This window comes from Chrysochloris asiatica, unplaced genomic scaffold, assembly GCF_000296735.1.
Source record: "Chrysochloris asiatica unplaced genomic scaffold, ChrAsi1.0 scaffold00034, whole genome shotgun sequence".
Taxonomy (NCBI): Eukaryota; Metazoa; Chordata; class Mammalia; order Afrosoricida; family Chrysochloridae; genus Chrysochloris; species Chrysochloris asiatica.
In genome coordinates, this window is record NW_006408552.1 from 15,397,044 (window position 1) to 15,415,523 (window position 18,480).

Genomic DNA, 18,480 nt, shown 5'->3' on the forward strand with positions numbered 1-18,480 from the left:
CTCTTCCCTGAATGTTTGGTAAAACTCACCAGTGAAGTCATCTGGACCTGGACTTCTTTTGGTTGGGAGTTTTTTTGATGACCTGATCAATTTCTTCTTTTGTTATGGGTCTGTTCAACTTTTCTACTTCATTTTGTATAAGTTTAGGTAGGTTGTGTTTCTCTAAAAATATATCCATCTCTTCTAAGTTTTCAAATTTGTTCTAAGTTTACAACTTTTCATGTTATCCTTTTTATTTCCTTTGGTTCTGTTGTGACAACACCCATGTGGTTTCTAATACGTGTTATTTGGGTTTTCTCCCTCTTTTCTTTTGTTATGTTTGCCAATGGTTTGTCAATTTTATTAATCCTTTCAAAGAACCAGCTTCTTGTCCTATTGATTCTTTCTATAGTTTTTCTGTTTTCTGTCACATTTATTTCTGCTCTGATCTTTATTATATCTTTTCTTTTGGTGACTGTAGGTTCCCTCTGTTGTTCTGTTTCTAATTTTTGGAGATGCTATGTTAATGTGTTAGTTTTGGTTCTTTCTTCCTTTTGGATGTATGCATTTATCGCAATGAATTGTCCTCTCAGCACGGATTTCGCCATGTCTCAAAGATTTTGGTATGTTGTGTTTTCATTCTCGTTTGTTTCTAGGAATTTTGTGAACTCAAGTTTAATTTTTTCTATCACCCAGTCGCTTTCAGCAGTGTGTTATTCAGTTTCCATGTATTCAACTTTATTTCCTTGGTCTTATTGTTGATTTCTACTTTTGTAGCACTATGGTCTGAAAAGATGCTTTGCAGTATTTTGATGTTTGTAAATTTATGGAGGCTTACTTTGTGACCTAACATGTGGTCAATTCAGGAGAATGTTCCATGTGCACTGGAAAAGAATGTATATTGTGCTGTTGTTGGGTTGAATGCTCTTTACACATCTGTGAGGTCAAGTTGGTTGATTGTGCTGTTTAGTTCCTCTGTAACTTTGTTGAGTTTCTTTCTAGTTCTATCCCTTTTCGAAAGCGGCGTCTTAAAATCTCCCACTATGATTGCAGATTTATCTATTTCTTTCTTCAGTTCCAGTAATGTTTGATTCATATATCTTGGTGCTTTTTCATTGGGAGTGTAGATATTTATTATGGTTATGTCGTCTTGTCAATCGACCCTTTGATCATGAGATAGTGTCCTTCTATATCTCTTAATGCTGGTTTTGTCTTAAAGTTTACTTTATCAGAGATTAGTATTGCCACTCTTGCTTGTTTTTTTTATAGAAGGTAGCTTGGTATATATTTTTTCCATCTTTTAACTTTTAGTCTTTTTTTTTTTTTTCTTTGTATGTAAGGTGTGTCTCTTGCAGGCAACATATTGACGAGTTTTTTCTTCTTAGCCATTCTGCCATTCTCTGTCTCTTCACTGGTGCATTTAATCCATTGACATTCAATGTAATTATCGATAGGTATGGTAGCTTAGTGATTACTAATCGGGCTGCTAATCTCACGATCAGCAGTCCGAAACTACCAGTTGTTCTGTGGGAGAAAGATGAGGCAGTCTGCTCCCGTAAAGATTTATAGCCTTGGAAACCCTGTACAGGGTCGCTATGAGTCGGAACTGACTCCACGGCACATGACAACAGCAACATGAATTAATTGCTGTCTAATATTAATTTTTTGTGGTGCTGTTTGTTCCTTTGTTCTGCCTGCCTTCTTGTGCTGAGTTTGTGTGTTTTTTTTTGTGCTATTTCTTGTCAGTTTCTTCTTAGTTTTAATGTTCCCTTGTTTTGCCTGGATCTTCATTTTCATGGTAATATGTGAAGTATTAACTTTCTTTGGGGTTACCCTATAGTCTATTAACTTTTCCCAACTTTTAAGACAGTCTATTGTATCCTGCAGTCTACCTGACCTCCTCACCACCTGGATCTCTGTTCCTATATTTTTCCCTTCTTTGACATTGTTATTATTTTGATCTTTGGTTCACCTCCCAGTTCCTTTGAATTTGTTGTTGTAATTTTGTTCTGTTCTGCACTCTGCTATCTGCTGTCTGAGCTCTGGGTGGTGTTGCCACGTCTGTCAATCTCTGGTTGTTGTCTGTTCTTGTTGGTTCTCAGTCCAAAGAACTCCCTATGGGATGTTTTGAAATTCTGGATTGGCTTTGACAAAATCTCTTAGCTTCTGTTTATCCTGGAATGTTTTGATTGTACCATCTTATTTGACTGACAGTTTTACTGGATAGATGATTCTTGGTTGGCAGTTTTTTTCTTTTAGGGTTTTATATTTGTTTGTCTCTCCATTGCCTTCATGCCTGCAAGGTTTCTGCTGAGAAGTCAGAGCTTAATCTGATTTGCTTGCTTTTGTAAGTAACACTTCTCTTTTCCCTGGCTGTTTTTAGGATTCTCTCCTTGTCTTTGATTTTGGAGAGCTTGATTATGATATGTCTTGGTGATTTTGTTTTGGGGTCTATCCTTCCTGAGGTACGTTTGGCTTCTTGAATGTTTATCTTCTAATCCTTCAAGATGTTAGGGAAATTTTCTTCTAGTAGCTCCTCAACTATCTCGTCTGTGGACTTCTGTGATTCTTCTGGAATGCCAGTAATTCTTAAGTTATTCCTCTTCATGAATCTTAGACTTTCTTCAGATTTTTTAATCCTTTTTTTTTGCTTGCTCTTCTATCTTAGTAGTATTGAAAGATTTGTCTTCCAGCTCACTGGCTCTTACATATCTTCAGTTCTACTCCTTTGCCTTTTCAGTGTATTGTCCAGTTCTGATATTTTATTATTAATCATTTGGGCCTCTTTTTGCAGGTTTTGAATTGTTTCCAATGCTATATCTATCTTAAGTGATTGTTCCTGTAGCGCTTTCCTGACTTCTTCCTTATTTTCCTCCACTCCTCTGTGAAGCATTTGAATTTGTCTCCAGATCATTCTTCTGAATTCCTTCTCAGGCAAATCCAAAGTCTGCTCTTCATCTTGTGGAAAGTCTATGTCTGCCTCAAGCTCACTTGTCTTAGTTACTCTTTTCTGTTTTTGGACATGTGCTGAGATCTTTTGTTGCTTTTTCTTGGACATTTCAATAGTTAGGTGTGTTTTCAATGATTAAATGAATGGATGTTGCTGTGTTGTTAAACTTATTGTCTCCTGGTGGATGTGATCTGGACATAGGATTCCCTTTTTGCATGTAATGCCTAGCAGCTGGTATTGGCTCTTATTCCATTGGTGGGATATTATGGGGTATGCTTGTAGCTTGGCTATATGGCCACAATTGCTGTCTTTTCTTGGGTAATGTAGGGAGGAAAAGCTCCCACCATCAGGAAAAAAGTGTGATCAAAAGGACCAAAACCAAAAATAATATAAAAGCAGAGACAAAAACCATCATTCAAAACCAAAAATAAAACTGTAGCGGACTGACCAATAACCTTTGCTGTGCAGGTCAGTGTGTGTACACAGTAGAAACCTCCGGCTGTGGGTGGGGGTGTCCACTCGCTCAGACCCCTCCTCCAGTCACTACTGTAGAGGTGCACAGATAGATATTGAGAAATTAATGGGAGAAAGATTGTTCACTTTTTATCTCTGAAGGTCAGTTAGGTATCTGCATGTTCACGGCATAATACTCAAAATATCTGCATCCTTGTGTGTAGTAGTTGGTGGTGGCTCTTGCCTTTTATGTTGGGAGTTTTACAGAGTGTTCATATGGTTTGTCTGTATGGCTAGACCTGCTTTTTCTTGCTGGATAGGCAGGAATAAAGGATCCCACCCAGGTCAACTTTAGGGCTGAGTCCCAGAGTCAGATGTCATAAGCAGCTGCCAAAGGATCAGCTCTTGGGACCAATGGGGCTCCTCCTCTCTGTGCCATGGGAAAACTGTGGGCTCAATGTTGGACCCTTTTGGATGTGTGCTCCCACCTGCCTGAAGGTGTCTGTACTGGGCAGAGAGGGTGCGACAGGCCAGAGGAGGAAAAAATATGTAGAATCCCCCACACCTCTTTTTTCAAATGCCCACTGCGTGGTTTTTAGTGTGGCATCACTTTATCAGTTTGGCTGTGGCCCCACCTTTTGATCTCAGCCTGGACGGAGTGGCCGCAGGGAGTGTCCTGCATCCTATCAATTCTGAAATCACAGTATTTTCCTTTCTACAGTGATTTTTCCACTGGTGGGTGCGGGAAACTGATGCTCTACACCTTATACTAGATCCAAATTTCTGGAGCTGCTCTGTGAAAGCACCGTCTCTGATTTTTCCATGCCTCTCCCTAGTAGCCTGTCCTAGCTGACTCTGCTTCTCCTGCCTCCAACCCGGAAATTGAGTTCCTTGTATTTTTTGGATAAAAGTCATTTACTACACATACAATTTGCAAACATTTTCTCCCATTCTGTGGCTTGTCATTTCCTTTTCATAATGGAGTCTTTGGAAATGCAGAACTTTACAATTTTGATAAATCCAATTTATCAAAACCAACTTAAAAAGAAAAACAGATCATTGGTGTTACATAAGCAATGTTTTTGCCAACCCAACCAAGGTCTTGAAGAAGATGTCTTTATTTATTTTTAAGTTGTGGTTTTGGTAAAAATTTACAGAGCCAATCAGCTTCTCTTTCACTAATTTATGCATGTTTCTTTTTTCACCCAATTCAACAATGTGTCTACCCTCTTATTAGTCATGAAGAGGTTACTCTGTGTTTTTCTTTAAAAGTTTGATAGTTTAAGCTTTTCATCTATGTGACTCATTTTGAGGTCATTTTTGTGTGTGGTATGAGGCAAGAGTGTAAATTCCCTTTTGGGTATGTGGCTATCAGCACCACCTGTTGGAAGAACTGTCCTTTCTCTAGTGAACTGCTTTGAAATCCCTTTGTTGAAAACCAGTTGAACATTCATGTAAGTTCTGGACTTTCACTTTGGTTCCAGGGAACCAGTACCTTGTATATTGTCTTGAAGATTGTCGTTTTGCTATAGTAAGTTTTGAATTTTGGGTCCTTTGTGTTTTTAAGTGAATTTTTTGATTTGCTGGTCATTTCCATTAAAAAGGCAGTTCTTTTTAAAAAATGGGGATCATGTTGATGCTATAGACCAAATTGGGAAGAACTGTCATTTTAACACGGTAAAGTCTTCAATTCATGATCATGGAGTTATTCCAGTCTTTTTAAATTCCTCTTAGTTAGTAATTTTTTAAAATTTTCAATGTGTAAGTCTTGCAGGCCATTTATTAAATGCATACCTAAGTATTGTGTTGTTTCATTTTATTTTTTGGTAATTTATTGGTTGATTAGCAAGCTCTGGTGGTACTTTGGTTAAGAGCAGTAGGCTGCTGAGCAGAAGGTCGGTGGTTTGTGCCCACTAGCAAGTCCATGGGAGAAAGATGAGGCAGCATGCTGTAAAGATTATAGCCTCAGAAACCCTCTGGGGCAGTTCTATAGTCCTCTCGGGTCACTATGGGTTTTGGTTTGATTATTGATAGAGACAGAAATAGTTGTTTGAGTAGTTGATCTTGGATCCTGTTCTAGTAATCTCCCAGTATATCCCTTTGGCTTTCTACATACAGACTCCTGATATCTGTGAATAAAGACCATGCTGCTCCTTCCTTCCCAGTATGCTGTTGTTATTGTTAGTGCCATCCAGCTGCTTCCGACTCAGAGCAACTCTGGTTAGGTTTCCTAGGAGGAGCTGGTGAGTTTGAACCGCCAACCTGTGGTTAGCAGTAGTGTTATCCTACGGCGCCACACCAGGATGCCTTTAATTCCTTTCTCTCAGCCGTGGACTGTCCTAACTTCCAGAACAACATTGATAGAAGTGTTGAGAGCAAATGCGTTTGCTTTTTCCGTCTGAGGGTCAAAATGTACAATATATTTCTTAGAGTTCTTAGCTCTTTGTAGGTGGTAGAGAGCTTTCATCATTGACTGGTGTTGGGGGTTTTCCGAGAGGCTCTATCTGCATTCATTGAGCTGTTCATGTGCTTGTTGTCCTTTATCCCATTACCATAGTGTATGAGTTCATCGATTTTCAGAATTGATGCCAACTTTGCATTCCTGGGATAAATGTCACTTGTTTTTTAGATAGAGAATGGTGTTTAGGTTTCTAAGGAGGGGCTGGATTTGATTTTCTAATAATCACTGACTTACTATAAAGTTATGCTAATCTAAAGGCAACTTCTAGAAAGCCAAGCTTACAAATTAAAAAAAAAAACAAAAACAAAAACCAAAGCTGAGGAGAGACGTGACACATCATGATGCTAGGTATATTTAGAGGTTATAAATGCAGATGGTTGGTCACTGTGGGCTAATGTGTTGGACTGCAAAGTCGATTTGAACCACAAGGTCAGGCGGGTCAAGCTTACCAGCCCCTCCTTGGAAACCCTCTACATGGTTGCTACTGGTTGAAACCTACTCCATGGCATCCAACAATGATCGGACTAAAGTAGAGGGGGCTTCAGAAAGTTTGTGGAAAAGCTCCATTGTCTTTTTTTTTTTTTTTTTTGTGAATTATGTGATAGTTTACATGGGAGAACATTTTTTTTTACATTCATTCTGTCATATATTGTCTCATTGCCATGGTTACAATCCCCTCCATGCAATCCTTCCCCCGTACCCCCCCAAGTCTTCAGTACACAGTCGCTTTCCCTCTCTGGATCTAAAGTCTCCAGCTGCTCCATCACGCCTCGTCATCATCTCTGGCTCCATTTCAGGCATCACTGCTTCTCTGGGTAGGGTCCTGCTCTCTGCTCTTCTCCCTTGATGGTCCTAGGGACCTCTGCTCCTAGACTGGAAAGTTAATCACTCCCCTCCTTGCTATAAAACGCCTACCTTTACATTTCCAACCCTCACAATCAGTCCTGATAACAATTATTCACTATTGTATCACAAGAGACCCGTCTGCATTTCATTGCATCAGCCCCGCCTAGTCAGACTGAATACTACTCACTGTAGATTCTACCTTCCTTCAGGCCCTCTGGATCTAGGTTCCCCCTTGAAAGCTTGTAAGCCAGTCACTTCTTGCCTTAGTAGCCCCCTGCTCCCCTCACTTCTTGCCTTTGTAGCCCCCTGCCCCCCATTTTGGGTAGCCAATGTCCAAGTTGCCCATCCCAGTCTACTCTTGTGTGTGGAGGGGGTGGGAATGATTCTTGCTGTAAGGATTTATTCCCTCTTTTGAGCTACTGCTTCTATAGGTGTAGGTCCATCAATTTTGTATGAGAATACTTTTTTTTTTTCCTCTTCTTTTTATTTCTGGTTGAGCTCTGATCATCCAGTCACTGAAGCCAGGATAAGTGGGTATTATCTGCAAGTGTGGGTGTTCTTATGCGTATGCCCTCTTTTCTTATCAGCTGGACACTTCACTCTCCACTCTAGTCCTCTGTGGCTATGTCACTGACTCTGGGCCCAAGAGTCCCCAGGTCTTGCCACCCTGCTGGCCAACCAGGTCTTCACCCGGGTTCACAGAACCATTGCCTTTTGATTCCATTTTTCACAAACTTTTTGAAAACCCCTTCATAAAATTCATAACAAATGCTAAAGCTGCTGGACCTAGAAAATACACGCTGGGCCTAGAAAATACACACTGACTTAGAAAATACATGCTGGGCCTAGAAAATGCACACTGACATAGAAAATACATGCTGGGCCTAGAAAATACATGCTGGGTCTAGAAAATGCACACCGGGTTTAGAAAATACACACTGACCTAGAAAATACATTCTGGGCCTAGAAAATGCACACCGGGCTTAGAAAATACACACTGGGTCTAGAAAATACATGCTGACCTAGAAAATAACATGCTGGGCCTAGAAAACGCACGCTGAGCCTCAACCCACTGCCATCAAGTGAGGTCCAACTCCTAGTGACCCTGGAGAGGGTTTCCAAGACTAAATCCTAACAGGAGCAGACTGCCTCTCTTGGAGCAGCTGGTAGGTTTGAACTGCTGACCTTGTGCTTAGTCCAGTGCTGATCCTACAGTGCCAACAGAGCGCCTTAGTAATGGGAAGGGAGGGAGTGATTCCCTAGTGGCAAGTGAGGCCTTCCTTGAATGCTGAGAGTAAGACAGTTACTTAAAACAGAAGATTGCTCGAAGCTCCGGGACAGAAGACCCAGAAAAGAATAATGCATGGAGTTGACGTGGGAAGTAGATCCTCCCTTGGGTGCTTAAGGCCTGTGAAGTGCTCTTGCTGCAACTGACCCAGAGTCAACACAGACAGGTGGATGGCCATATCTATCATTCTCATCTCTAAGGAAAGGTTTAACGTCATCGCGGGCCACCAGCCATTGCCAGAGCACTCCTCACTATGCCACACCACTCTTTCTTTGGCAGGGTTCTGGGAGGCTCCATTTCCATTTGTGACAAACTAACAATGGCTTAAGCATTTATCTACTCAGTTACCCATGATTTGAAGTAGATTCTTAGCTGCTTCTTTGAGAGGCATGTTTTGTCCTGCTTAAGCCCTGATGTGGCACTGTGGGCTAATGCGTCAGACTGCAAAGTCATTTGAACTGCTAGGTCGGTGGTTCAAGCTCACCAGCTGCTCCTTGGAAACCCTATACAGGGTTGCTGTGGGTCAGAATTGACTTGATGGCACTTAACAACAACAACTACAAGACTAGTTAGTATAAGGAGGTCTAAGTTCTACCATGGAGAAATACTCGTCAGTACTTTAAAAATGAATTCCTCCCTGCTTTTAAGAATAAGATGTAAACATTTGGAAAACAAGGGTAAGTATAAAGAAGAGAAGCCCAAACAGGTCTATGCTGGAAGAAGTACAGCCAGAATACCCCTTACAAGTGTGGATGGCTAGATTTTAGACACATTATCAGGAGAGCTCAGTTCCTGGAGAAGGACATCATGCTTGGAGTAAAGTGGAGGATCAGTGAAAAACAGGACCCCTGACCAGATGGATTGACACAGTGGTCACAGCAGTGGGTAGTGATTGTGCATAGCAGCATAGCCTAGGATGGGCATAAGGCCACTATGAGTCAGAACCAGCGTGAAGGCACCTAATAACAAAAAGAAGAGAGTAGAAAGTTCTGTTACAGTACCTCTCAGAGAGACTTTCATTTCTGCTGTTTCTTAAACCCAAACCCATTATCACTGAGTTGATTTTGATTCATATTCATTTCCTTCCATTTATTTTTTTATTCATGATTGTGAGCTTTATTAAGGAAGTATGTTGTTGTTGTTAAGTGCTGTTGAGTCGGTTCTGACTCATAGTGACCCTGTATAGGGTTTCTGAGGAGCAGCTGGTGAGTTTGAACCACTAACCTTGCAGTTCAGTGCTTTATCCCACAGTGCCACACCAGGACTCCAGGTCATAATTCTGGATTAGAAAAGGCACAGGATATAGTTCTTTGGCCAGGACAGCCTCTTCTCAGCTGCACCTTTGAGCAGACCTCTCTCTGGCCCTTGGCCCTCTGACTTGCTCGGGCAAGTATTACAAAGTTCTTTGGCTCTGCCCACAGGCCTCCCTACTCTGTCAGCAAACCTCCTGCCCAAAGATGCGGAGTCTTTCACTCCCTGGGCTAGGAAGTTCCCTATGCCGCTTCCTGCCAGTCCCGAGGTTCTGCTGCTTCTGCCCTTAATGCTTCTTTGCTGCTGCTTCTCACCATCTCCTGGATCTGGGGGTTCCCAGTATGGGGACCCTGCTTCTTACCATCTCCTGGGTCTAGGGAGTTCTCAGTATAGGGGCCCTGCTTCTCACCATCTCCTGGGTCTGGGGGTTTTCAGTGTGGAAACCCCGCTTCTCACCATCTCCTGTGTCTGGGGGTTTTCAATGTGGGGATCCCGCTTCTCACCATCTCCTGGATCTGGGGGCTCTCAGTATGGGGGCCCCGCTTCTCACTGTCTCTGGTGTTACAGCTCTCTGTGTCTTGGATCTGGAGGGTTCTCAGTGCAGGGGCCCCGGATCCAAATGATGCACTCCTCTCTTATTCCTGGTGACAGTCAGTGTTAGGAAAATCAAGTTATATACATAGTTATATGCCCCCCCCCTTTTTTCACATAATATGATCACCTCTTCATATTGAGCATTGTTTTTAATGCTAATGAATGAGTGTACCTAATCGTTTTCTGTTGTTTTTTTTTTTTTTTTTGCTCTTTATAGATAATGCTGTTGTATAAACATCTTAGGAGTCTTGGTGTGGTGCTAGAGTAATGCACTGGACCTCAATGATGGTTTGACCTGCAAAATATATGCAGAATAATAGACAGTTGATCCTCCATATCCACTGGTTCTGCATCTGTGGATTAAATCAATCTTAGGTTGAAAATATTTTGAAGGTAAAAAAAAGTAAGTGGTCAAAGCGATTCTTCAAAAGTTGAGGGAGTTAAGATGCTGTCTACATGGCATTTCCATTGTATGAGGTGTATTAAGTCATGTGGAGAGATGATTTAAAGTATACCAGACTCTGCTAGTTAAGGTTTTGTGTCAGCTTCACTAGGTCAGGATTCTCAGTGGTTTGGCAGTTTAGATGTGGCAATCCCTCAGGATGAGATCCAGGTAGAATCTCCTTCATGATGAGATCTGCTATGAGCAGCCAGTCAATTGAAAGCAAGTTTTCTCAAGGCTGTGACCTGCTTCCAATGTATTGGATACTCAGGCAAAGCTTGCTTGTTCTTTTGTGGAGTCTGGATCTTCCATATGTCTTATCATCCAACCTTTGCTTCTTTGTAATTGAGCCAATGGGCTGTTGTATTGCCTGCCAATCCTGGGAGTCATCCGCAGGTTGTCTTACCTGCTCGACCTTGGATTCATTCACGTCTGCAGCCTCTGACCGGCCTATCTTGGGCTACTCAGTCCCAGCAGCTACATGAACCAGAAGAAGCCTCCAGCCTGACCTGTGAGCAATTTCCTTGGTATAAACCTTTCTTTATATTCACATATCCTCCACTTGTCTGTCAGTTTAATCTACTGTAGTGGCTTGCGTGTTGCTGTGATGCTGGAAGCTATGCCATTGGTATTAAATACCACTAGGGTCACCCATGATAGACAGGTTTCAGCAGAGCTTCCAAACTAGGACTAGGAAGAAGGAAAGGCAGATTGCTTCTGAATGTTTAGCCACTGAAAACCTTGTGAATAGCAGTGGAACATTGTCAGGTATAGTATCAGAAAATGAAAACTTAATGAATAGAAGCAGAAGGTTGTCAGATATAGTGCCGGAAGATAAGCTCCTCTGGTTGGAAGGCACTCAAAATATGACTGGGGAAGAGCTGCCTCCTAAAAGTAGAGTAGACCATAGTGACATGAATAGAGTAAAACATTTCAAGACCTTCAGTTGCTGATGGGGCACAACTCAAAATGAGGAGAAACAACTATAAGCATCCATTAATAATCAGAACATGGAATGTTGGAAGCAGGGATCTAGAAAAACTGAAGTTGTCAGAAATGAAATGGAGTGCATAAAGATCAATATCCTAGGAATGAGTGAGATGGAATAGATGTATTGGTCATTTTGAATCAGAAAATCATATGGTTTGCTCTGCTGGGAATGAGAAATTCTAGAGGAATGGCATTGATTCATAGTCAAAAAGAATGTTCCAAGATCTTGAAGTACAACGCTGTCTATTGTAGGATAATATCCATACACTTAAAAGGCATATCATTTAATACCACTATTAGTCAAATTTATGTACCAACTACTGAAGTTACTGTTGATGAAAGTGGCGCCAGACTGAAAAGCCATTTGAACTGCAAGGTTGGTGGTTCAAACTCACCTGCTGCTCCTTGGAAACCCTATACAGGGTCGCTGGGGGTTGGAATCGACTTGATGGCACTTCACAACAACAACCACCAACTTCTTCAGTCTCAAAGTGACCAAACATGCATTCAAGATGCACTGATAATTTCTGGTGATTAGAATGCAAAGTTTGGAAACATAGAGGAAGGATGAATCATTAGAAAATATGGCCTCAGTGACAGAAATGATGCTGGCAATACCATTATAAAATTTTGCAAGACCAATGACTTACTCATTACAAATACTTTTTAAAGCAGCATAAAAGATGACTATACACATGGACCTTACCAGATGAACACAGAGGCACTGTATCAAAAAGAAAAGAACTGGTTGATGTTCAACCATTTCAAGAGGTAGCAAATGATCAAGAACCCATTACTGAAGGAGTAACTCCATACTGCATTGAAGGCATTGGTGAAAACCAAGACTCCAAGAATCAGTTTGACTACTTCAGTGGAAAGAGATGGTAGAAAAACCTCAATATCATCAGCGAAAACAAGGCCAGGGAAGACTGTGGGACAGACCATTAATTGCTCCTATACAAATTCAGGTTGAAGCTAAAAAAAAAGTCCACAAGAGCCCCCCAAAATGGGATATACCTTCAGTATATCATATCCCACCTGAATTTAGAGACCATCTCAAGAACAGATCTGATGCTTTAGACACTAATGACAGAAAACCAGAAGAGCTGTGAGATGACATCAAGAACATCATACAGGAATAAAGCAAAAAGTCATTAAAAAGATAGGAAAGAAAGAAAAGACCAAAATTGATGTCAGAGGAGACTCTGAAACTTGCTGTTGAGTGTAGAGAAGCTAAAGTGAATGGAAGAAAGGAGGAAGTAAAAGTACTAGACAGAAAATTTCAGAGGGCAGCTTGAGAAGAAGGCAAAGTCAAATATTAAATAAAATGTGCAAAGACCTGGAGTTATAAAATCAAACAGGAAGAACACACTAAGCATTTCTCAAATTGAAAGAACTGAAGAAAAAAATTCAAGACTTAGGTTGCAATATTGAAGAATTCTATGGGTAAAATATTGAATGATGCAGAAAGCATGAAAGTAAGGTGATAAGAAACATAGTCACTTTACCAAAAAGAAAAGATTGATGTTCAGCCATTTCAAGAGGTAGCACATGATAAGAACCAATGATACTGAAGGCAGAAATCCAGGCTATACTGAAGGCATTGGTGAAAACAAAGATTCCAGGAATTGATGGAATATAAATTGAAATCTATCAACAAACTGATGCAGCACTGGAATTGCTCACTCATCTATGCCAAGAAATTTGAAAGACAACTATGTGCCCAACCGATTGGAAGAGATCCATATTTGTGCCCATTCTCATTAATATCACATACAAGTAAAATTTTGTTGATGATAATTCAAAAACAGCTGCAACATTACATAGACAGGGATCTGCCAGAAATGCAAGCTGTATTCAGAAGAGGATGTGGATTGAAGGATATCATTGCTGATGTCACATGGTTTTTGTCAGAAAGAGAATGTCAAAAAGATGCATACTTGTGCTTTACTGACTCTCTACTATATGAGTCATGAAACACTGTTGACAATATTGTGAAATGGGTATTCCATAATACTTGATTGTGCTCGTGAGAAGCCTGCACATAGACCAAGAGGCAGGTATTAGAACAGAACAAGGGAACACGGAATGGTGTAAAATTAGGAACGGTGTGTGTCAGGATTGGATACGTTCACCATACTTATTCAGTCTATATGCTGAACAGATAATCTGAGAAGCTGCATTAATAACCTGTGATATGCAAATGATATAACCTTGCTTGCTGGCAATAAAGAGAACTTAAAATATTTACTAATGAAGATTAAAGACTTCAGCTTTTCAGTATGGATTGCATCACAATGTAAAGAAAACAAAGATCCTCACAACTGGACCAATAAATTGTAGTTGTTGTTAAGTGCCGTCGAGTTGGTTCCGGCCCATACCGACCCCATATAGGGTTTCCAAGGAGAAGCTGGTGAGCTTGAACCACCAACCTTGCAGTTCAAACGGCTTTGCCGTCTGGCGCATTAACGAACAGCCCCACACCAGGACCAATAAACAGCATTATGATAAATGGAGAAATTGTCTTAAGGCTTTATTTTGCTTGGGTCTACAATCAACACTCATGGAAGCAGTCAAGTAATCAAACAAAATATTGCTTTAGGCAAATTTACTGCACAAGACCTCTTTAAAGTGTTGTTAGTTTGAGGACTAAGGTGTGCCTGACCCAAGCCATGGTATATTCATTCAGTCATCTCATATGCATGTGAAAGTTAGACAATGAATAAGGAAGACTGTAGAAGAATTGATGCATTTGAATTATGATGTTGGAGGAGAATATTAAAAGTATAAACAAATCTGTTGTAGAAGAAGTATAGCCAGAATGCTCCTTAGAAGCCAGGATCATGAAACTTCATCCCTCATACTTTGGACTTGTTTGCAGGAGGGACTAGTCCCTGGAGAAGGACATCATGCTTGGTAAAGTGGAGGGTTAGCAAAAAAGAGGAAGACCCCCAAGGAGATGGATTGACACAGTGGCAGCAGCAGTGGGCTCAAGCGTAACGATTGTGATGGCGAAAGACAGGACAGTGTTTTGTTCTGTTGTGCATAGAGTCGCTGGGAGTCAGAACTGACTCCATGACACCTAACAAGAACATGTATATACACATATGATAACATGGTTACAAATATGACAATGTGTGTACACATATAGCAACATGTATAAACATATAAACCTCACTGGTTTTGCTCTCTATAGACCCTAACCTAGGACACTACAGATGTACCTAGGTTAGATGCAAAGACAGTGCCTTTTTTTTTTTCTTTTTTCAATTTTTTATTCTGATTTGGGTGATAGTTTCTAGAAGTTGGTTTTCCATTCAACAATTCACACCCGTTTTGTTTCTTGACATCGACTGCAGCCCCCTCAGTTTAGCAACAGCACTCTTCCTACTTCCTTCTTGTGTCTCCCTCTCCCCATTCCTCCTCCTTTCTTGTCCCTTCCTTCTGAGTTTTGTCTCTGGACAATTGCTGCCCTTTTGATCTCATACTGTTGGTGGTTCTGGGGTTGCATATCTGCCTGGTGTGACTGTTCTTCTTATTGGCTCGTCTACTGTTTGACTGACGTTGAGCCAAAGGGGTGAGCTCAGGTCCAGACTGATGAGTGCCTACGGGCCACAGTCTTGAGGGTTCCACCAGTCTCTGTCAGCGTCATACCTGTATAGGGTGTCTGAGGCTGCAGGTCTTCACTGGAGCAGCATTCATATCTCCTCTACAGTGTCTGGTGGGTTTGAACTGCTGATCTTGTGGTTAACAGTCCAGTGGTTACCCTACAGTGCCAGCAGGGCTCCATCAGACCAGCAAACTTGGTGGGGTTTTATGACTTTGAAGATTGTTCTACTTTTTTCTCTCACTCTGTCCAGGACCTTCTATTGTTATCCCTTTCAGAGTGGTTGGTAGGGGTAGCCAGACACCATCTAGTGTTTCTGGTTTCAGGATGTGGAGGCTTTTGGACTAAGTCTTTCCATGTGCCTTTGATTTTCTTCACTTTTCTTTGCTTGGGATGAGGAGAGACCAATAATTGTATCTTACATGGCTGCTCACAAGCCTGGAAGATCCCAGCTGGTACTCAGTAAAGTAGAATGTAGAGCTATTTCTTTGTGGACTGTGTTGTGCCATATCATTTAAGGGACTTAAGCATTTGCGGAGTTTGGTATGTGAGAGGTGGGTGGGTGGGGGTAGAGAGGGTCCTCGAACCCATCCTTGGTGGATACTGATGGACTTAGCTTAAGAAATAAAATATTACAGCTACAGTACTCCCCGTGGTTCCCCCAGAAGTTGAGCTAGGTCCCCTCTAGGGTAGGTTGGCAGGAAATCAGAGACTTCATCCTAGAGCGATGGTTCTGTGATGGACACAGATATTGGGAGGGTCTGTGGCAGGCTGGCTTTGGGTGTCTGTTTCCAGTACTGTCCACCCTCGATGGGGGGAAGCTGCAGGGACGGGGTACTCTGAGTGCAACTGCCAAGCCTACTCCCTTATCCCAGTTGTACCTGTTTGTATCTCCAGGTAGTACACTCAGCGAGGCCCACATCCACTTCCCGCATCTCCCAGCTCGATGCTCCCTCTCCACGGTTTAGGAGCTGCTAGCAGATTGTTTTCAGTTTCCGCTGCAGAGACGGTGTAGGAGAAAAGCAGGCTGTGTCCTCTCTGCCCAAGAAAGAAAGTACAGAGTGGCTGGGGAGGCTGGGGATGGGTGTGTGTGTGTATAATTGTGAAACAAACCATACACAGAAAAGGCCACAAACCACAACAGTGTGATCTGTACACAACGACACAGTGAGCACTGCTGGCTTGGCGGCTGCTGCAGTAGGCTCCAGCAGAGCAGGGAGGATGAGGATGGCTGGCAGGGAGGGGTTCGTTATTTTGTACATAGTGTCACCGTGTGCTGGCACTGACTTGATGGCACCTAACAATAACACTACCCGACTTGGTTCCTCTCCTAGGGAAGGTGGGATGCAGCTTGCTGCTCTGCTTGGCCCGGACCTGCCATTGTTAAAACCCTGTGATTGTCCTGCATGCATTCCCCAAGCCCCTTAGAAATGACCTGTGTTGGAGCCTGAATTCCAAAGCACTGGATTAATGGGAGGCTGCAGCCTACAGTGGGAGCCCTAACTCCTTTTTGAGTCTTGATATCCATTCAGTCTCCATTTGAATTCTCTCTGACCATTAACCAGCAATGTGGAAGCTTAGCCTGCACACCGTGTGTTGGAAAATGAATTATAAATCCTGGATTGAGGAGGTTCCGAGCATGGGGTTCTCGGGATCCAAAAGGTGCACTCTGCTCTGGGCTCTTCAGATCCTTGTTCCTGCTTCTGAAATGGCTCATTTTAAACTTGGCAGGCTGACGAGAGTTGTGGGATGACATCAAGACCATCATACAGGAAGAAAGCAAAAGGTCATTAAGAAGACAAGGAAGAAAGAAAAGACCAAAATGAATGTCAGAAGAGACTCTGAATCTTGCTCTCCAGCAAAGAGATGCTAAAACAAATGGAAAAAAAGGAGGAGGTAAGAGCTGAACAGAAAATTTCAAAGGGTAGCTCTAGAAGAAAAAGACAAGTATCATGAAATGTGCAGAGATCTGGAGCTAGAAAATCAAAAAGGAAGAACACACTCAGCATTTTTTAAACTGAAAGAACTGAGGAAAAATTCAGGCATCAACTTGAAATATTGAAGGATTTTATGGGTAAAATATTGAATGGTATAGAAAGCATCAAACGAAGATAGAAGGAATACACAGAATCATTTAACCAAAAAGAAATGGTCAAAGTTCAGCCATTTTCAGAGGTAGCATATAATCAAAGCCAATCATACTGAAGAAAGAAGTCCATGGTGCACTAAAGGCATTGGCAAAGACCAAGGCTCCAAGAACTGATGGAATCCACATTGAAATCTTTCAACAAACTGATGCAGCACTGGAGGTGCTCATTCATTTATGCCAAGAAATTTGGAAGACAGCTACCTGGCCAACTGATTAGAAGAGATCCATATTTGTGCCCATTCCAAAGAGAGGTGACCCAACAGAATGCAGAAATCATGAGATAATATAGCATTAATATCACATGCAGGTAAATTTTTTCTGAAGATATTTCAAAAGCTGCTGCAGCAGTACATTAACAGGAAACTGCCAGAGGTTCAAACAGGAATCAGACGAGGACATGGAATGAGGGATATCATTTCTGACATCAGATGAATCTTGGCTGAAAGCAGAGAGTACCAGAAACATGTTTACCTGTGTTTTATTGACTATGCAAAGGCTTTCAACTATGTGGATCATGACAAGCTATGGATAACATTGCAAAAAAATGGGTATTCAAGAACACTTAATTGTGCTAATGAGGACCTTGTACATAGATGAAGAGTCATTCGGTCGAACAGAACAAGGGGACACTGAATGGTTTAAAATCAGGAACGGTGTGCACCAGGGCTATATTCTTTCACCATACTTACTCTTGCTGACCAAATATTCTGAGAAGCTGGATTATTTGAAGAAGAACATGGCATCAGAATTAAAGGAAGACTCATTAAAATCCTGTGCTATGCAGATGATGTATCCTTGCTTGCTGAAAGTGAAGAGGACTGGAAATACTTACTGATGAAGATCAAAGACCCAGCCTTTGATATGGGTTACACTTCAATGTAAAGAAAACAAGAATCCTCATCACTGGACCAATAAATGGAGAAAAGATTGATGTTGTCAAAGACTTAATTTTGCTTGGATCCACTGTCAACACTCATGGAAGCTGCAGTGAGGAAATCAAACAACATATTACATTAAGCAAATCTGCTGCAGAAGACCTCTTTAAAGTGTTCAAGAATAAAAACATCAGTTTGAGGACTAAGGTGCACCTGCCCCAAGCCATGATATTTTCAGTAGCCTCATATGTATGTGAAAGTTGGACAGTGAATAAGGAAGACCATAGAAGAATTGATGCATTTGAGCTATGGTGTTGGAGGAGAATATTGAAAGCACCATGGGTCTGTGATAGGATAATATCCATGTGCCTACAGGGAAGCCCAGTTAATACCACTATTATTCAAATTTACGCACCAACCACTAAAGCCAGTGAGGACGAAATAGAAGAATCCTACCAACTTCTTCAATCTGAAATTGATCAAACATACAATCAAGATGTATTGATCATTACTGATGATTGGAATGCAAAGGTTGGGAGCAAAGAGGAAGGATCAGTAGTTGGAAAATATGGCCTTGGTGATAGAAATGATGCTG

General features: G+C 41.5%; 1 protein-coding gene and 1 pseudogene across 1 annotated transcript in view; both read left to right on the forward strand.

Moving 5' to 3' along the window:
* The window catches only part of LOC102833493, a 33,942-nt pseudogene extending 18,113 nt beyond the window's left edge, over positions 1-15,829 (forward strand).
* RADIL (Ras association and DIL domains) overlaps positions 1-18,480 on the forward strand; it is an 82,136-nt gene that overhangs the window by 42,808 nt on the left and 20,848 nt on the right. The window lies entirely within an intron of this gene.